This window comes from Mytilus galloprovincialis, chromosome 3, assembly GCF_965363235.1.
Source record: "Mytilus galloprovincialis chromosome 3, xbMytGall1.hap1.1, whole genome shotgun sequence".
Taxonomy (NCBI): Eukaryota; Metazoa; Mollusca; class Bivalvia; order Mytilida; family Mytilidae; genus Mytilus; species Mytilus galloprovincialis.
Window position 1 is genome coordinate 51843115 of NC_134840.1, and position 6000 is coordinate 51849114.

Genomic DNA, 6000 nt, shown 5'->3' on the forward strand with positions numbered 1-6000 from the left:
ATGCAGCACGTTGATATCGTATCAATTGGGAGTCAATTTCTAGATGTAAATCAAGATATGAGGCCGACTTAACTGTATCTGTAGTATAGTTATCAAATGTACCAGGATTATAGTTTAATACGCCAGACGCGCGTTTCGTCTACATAAGACTCATCAGTTACGCTCAGATCAAAATAGTTATAACGCCAAACAAGTACAAAATTGAAGAGCATTGAGGACCCAAAATTCCTAAAAGTTGAGCCAACTACGGCTATGGTAATCTATTCCTGGGATAAGAAAATCCATAGTTTTTTTGTAAATTTCAAAGTTTAGTTAACAGGAAATTTATGAAAATGACCATATAATTGATATTCATGTCGACAACGAAGTGCTGACTACTAGGCTGGTGATACCCTCGGGGACGAAATGTCCACCAGCAGTTGAATCGAAACAGTGGTGTAAATAGTTATCAAATATACCAGGATTATAATTTAATACGGTTTTAATGTCCTTTATCTCTAGTTCGATGGGATAGATTCGTTCAACATAGTCACCAAATTATGAATTATTTAGTGAAAGAACATCATCTATATAGTGGAAAGTAGAGTTAAAGGATATTGCTGACTTCTTATCTTTCTTCCTAAGAAGTTCCTGTATGAAGTCAGCCTCATAATGATAAAGAAACAAGTCGACAAGAAGAGGGGCACCATTTGTTCCCATTGGAATGCCGACAGTCTGTTGAAAAACAATTTCTCCGAACGTAACAAATATGTTGTCAATCAAGAAATCAAGCATCTTGATAATGTCAGATTCAGAGAACTTTTTGTTTGAATCAGAGTGATCCTTTACAAAGTAGGATTTATCCCTCCCTAAGACAAGATACTGATTTCTACGTTGGCCATTCTTTTTTATGAAACAAAGCAATACCAACTCTTTCAATTTGTCTTTTAGTTTGGAATGTGAAATACTTGTGTAAAGTGTAGAAAAGTCAAATGTGTTCATACTATTACAAGATAAAAGAGAGTAAGATTGAATGTACCCTAAAACATATTTGGAATTTTTAAGCATCACATCTGCTTCACGCCACCTCTTGACTAGGCAGTTTCACAGTAACTTTAAAGCCCGTGTGAATTCACATTACTATAAGACGTGTCACGGTACTTTTCAATCCCAAATTCATGTATTTGGTTTTGATGTTATATATGTTATATTTGTTATTCTCATCGGATTTTGTCTACTGCGTAGTCCGTTTCTGTGTATGTTACATTTTAATGTTGTGTCGTTGTATTTAATGCGTTTCCCTCAGTTTTAGTTCGTTGCCCCGGTTTTTTTTCTTAATGGATTTACGAGTTTTGAACAGCGGTATACTACTGTTGCCTTTTTTTGATTGCTGATAAAATAGATGTCAATAATTTAGAAAGAGATTTTGTCGAGCACTTGGAAGACCCAGCAATATACCGTTGTTTGTAAGGACACCTATGTAGTATAAGTATCCAATACGGTGGTGGAAGATCCAGTTCTTCATCTTTGGTCCCAAAGGAACATAGAATAGACCTATCCCATATTAGGGGGAGGGTTGGGATCCCGCTAACATGTTTAACCCCGCCACATTATTTATGTATGTGCCTGTCCCAAGTCAGGAGCCTGTAATTAAGTGGTTGTCGTTTGTTTATGTGTTACATATTTGTTTTTCGTTCATTTTTTTACATAAATAAGGCTGTTAGTTTTCTCGTTTGAATTGTTTTACATTGTCTTATCGGGGCCTATTATAGCTGACTATGCGGTATGGTCTTTGTTCATTGTTGAAGGCCTTACGGTGACCTATAATTGTTAATGTCTGTGTCATGTTGGTCTTTTGTGGATAGTTGTCTCATTGGCAATCATACCACATCTTCTTTTTTATATAGAATAGACCTATGGTTATCCAGGATTTCCACTTTGGTAAGTGTCGTCAGGGTATATGTTGAGTTTCCAAGTGAATTGTCAATACCCAATTCGTTATCAAGCAGTTAATTTAATGAGTTTTACTCACAAAAACGATGTTGATTGGCACTTTAGCTGCGGGGACAACAACATATTTGTCATGGAGGTAGGATGAGTGTTTTGCATCATTTGGGTTTTTAAAGATTGACGTAGCATGGGCATTAACAGACCCATTCAGTTTCTTTATTCTGATTTGTATCAACGACTTCACTGCCTTAATTCATTCTGAAAGAGTGTCTACGTCTTCCTTCTCGCACTTAGCCCATTGCCTGGCATAATCCTCGACTGAATCCATCAAAATTTTAAAGTTGTATTTCCAATTGATGGAAATTTAGGCTCACGATATTTCGGAACTTTTGATAGCACATTTCGTTACTTAGGTTGCGTGAAGACTTTAATAAACCAGTTTTCGTACACAACAGATTGCCTGAGGTAACCTTTATTTATCTATTTTTTATAGACAGATTACCTGAGATCACCTTTATAAAACAAATCTGAATATACTACAGATTACCTAAGGACATTATTAAAACAGTTGTCATTCACAACAGATTACATAAGGGGTTAACTAAACCAGTCTTCATACACTTTACATCTTCAGTCATCGAGTCGTCATACACTACAGGTTACATAAGGTCACCTTTAAAAAATCAGTTTTCAGACACGACAATTACAGGAGGTCACCTTTGTTTAACTAGTCTGCATACAAAGGTTACCTGAGGTCACCTTTATTTAACCAGTCTGTATAGACAGATCACCTGAGGTCACCTTTAATTAACAAATCCCAATACAGAGATTACATGAAGTCACCTTTATTACACCAGTCTACATACACAACATACTACCTAAGGTCACCATCATCAAACAAATCTCAAAACGCTTCAGATTACCTGAGGCCACCTTTATTAAAGAAGTCTTCATACACAACATATTACCTAGGTTAACATTTATTTCACCAGTCTATTACACAGATTACACACATTAACTGAGGTCACCTTTTTTAAACAAATCCCAATACACTACAGATTACATAAGGTCACCTTTATTGAACAACTCTACATTTGAAACATATTTATGAGGTCATCATTATCAAACAAAATGCAAAACACTACATATTACCTGCGGACACCTTTATTGAGCCAGTCTACATGCACGAGAGATTACCTGAAGTCAATTTTTTTTAAATCAGTCTGCATATAGAGATTACCTAAGGTCACCTTTATTAAACCACTCTTCATAGACATATTACCTGAGGTCATCTTCATAAAACAATACACTACAGATTACCTGAGGACGTTATTAAACCAGTTTTCTTTCAAAACAGATTACATTAGGACTTTATTAAGCCAGTCTTTATACACTATAAGTTACCTTTGTTAACCTGTCTGCATACACCATGTACACAGATGACATGAGGTCACCTTTATTAAATCAGTCAACATATACACATTACCTGAGGTGACCTTTATGAAATCAGTCTGCATACACAGGTTACCTCAAGTCACCTTTGTTAATCACGTCTTCATAGACAAAATACATAAGGTCACTCTTATTCAACCGGTCTACATTCATAACAGATAAGCTTTGGTCACCATCATAAAAAAATCTCAAAACACTACAGATTACCTGAGGTAACCTTTATTAAACAAGTCTTCATGCACAACATAATGCGTGGATTAACCTTTATCAAAACAGTCTGCATACGTAGATAATCTTTATTAATCTGTCTTTATACAAAACAGATAACCAAAGGTCACCTTAATTGAACCAGTCTGCATACACATATTCCCTGAGGTCACCTTTAATAATACAGTCTTTATAGACATATTACCTGAGGTCACCTATATTAAACTAATCTCAAAATACTACAGATTACCTGAGGTCACCTTTATAAAACAAATATGAATACACTACAGATTTATTGAGGACTTGATTTAACCATTTTTTATTCACAACAGATAACATCAGGGGTTTATCAAACCAGTCTTCATATACTTCAGATTATCTGAGGTCAACTTTATTAAACCATGCTTTATAGACAGATTACCTGAGGTCACCTTTATAAAACAAATCTCAATACACTACAGCTTACTTGAGGACTTTATCTAACCAGTTTTCATTAACAAACGATAACATCAGGGGTTTATCAAACAAGGTTACTATTATTAAAATAATCTCAATACAATACAGATTACCTTAATTAACCAGTCTTCAAATACAACAGATTTCCAGAGGTCTTTTTGATTAAACCAGTCTTCTTTATACACAACAGACTACCTGAGGTCACCATTATTAAACAAATCTCAAACCACTACCGATTATACGATGTCAACTTTATTTACAACAAATTACCTGAGGTCACCTATATTTATCCGGTCTTTATAGAAAGATTACTTTAGGTCACCTTTATTAAACCGGTCTTTATAGACAGATTACCTGAGGTCACCTTTATAAATCAGTATTTAAACACAACAGATTTCCTGATGTAAACTTTATCAAACCAGTCTTCATAAACGGATAACCTGAGATCACCTTTATTAATCCGGCCTTTATAGATAGATTACCTTTGGTCACCTTAAATATTTCGGTCTTCATAGACAGATAACCTGAGGTCACCTTTGTAAACCCAGTCTTCCTTCACAACAGACTAGCTGGGGACATCTTTATTAAACAAAACTCAATAAACCGCAGATTTCCGGAAGTCACTTTTATTTATATAGTCTTCATACACAACAGATTACCTGAGGTCACCTTTATAAAAAAAAAGAGTCTCCATAGACAGATTACCTGAGGTCACCTGCATAAAACAAATCTCAAAACACTACATATTGTGTTTAAGGACTGGTTAAAAGTACCTTACATAAGGGTTTTATTAAACCAGTCTTCATACACTACAGATTACGTTATTTCCCCTTCAATCAACCAGTCGTCATACACAGCAGATTACCTGAGGTCACCTTTATCAAACCAGTCTTCAAACACAACAAATTACGTCAGGTCACCTTTATTATTTATATAAATGATAAAGTAAATTACATTGCTAATAATATTAGACTTCTAGCAGATGACACCTCTTTTTTTTTTGTATAGCAGATGATGATCATGCTATAGCAGCTGATGACTTTTTTGGGGGGGGGGGACAAATGGCGAAGAGGTTGAGAAAATAGATATTCAATGTAAACTTGGGACAACATTTCAGTCATGAGGTTCATAGAACACACATATCGATATAATTTATTACCTTAGATGTATTTGACAAAACGTTTAGGAATTTAGGTCCTAAATGCTATTCAATTTCGTACTGCATTAGGCCTATTAACTTTTTTGGTTTCGAACGTAACTGATGTCTGCCGAAACGCACGTTTGGCGTGAATACAAAATTAATCCTAGTTTTTATGATGAGTTTATTGTCCGGTTAAACATTTATGAGATAGGAGTTGACTTATATTTATTTATTATGCTTTTATTAGACCCATATAAGAGAATGATGATGTTTTTTGGGGGTAATTGATCCCTGAAGCATAAGTCTGAGCGTCTTCAAAATATTCAAATAGAAGCTGCTAGAACTATTACAGAATAACGATGTAATTCCTCAAAACAAAAACTTTATATTGAATAAAGGCAACAGTAGTATACCGCTGTTCGAAATTCATTAATCGATAGAGAAAAAACAAATCCAGGTTACAAACTAAAACTGGGGTAAACGCATCAAATATAAGAGAACTACAACACAACAGAAACACAACTTTAAAATGTAACACACACAGAAACGAACTTTAATATTACAATGGCCATTTTCCTTACTTGGTACAGGGAATTTTAAGAACAGAAATGGTGGGTTGAACCTGGTTTGTGGCATGCCGAACCTCCCGCTTTAATGGCCATGTTAATTATAACATTATAATGACAACATTACATGACATGACTACAGTACAAATGAATGGGAGAAAATATAGGACAGAGAAACACACGAATAATAGCTAAAAAAAGGTACCAGGTTAAAAATTCAATACGCCAGACGTGCGTTAGCTTTATAAA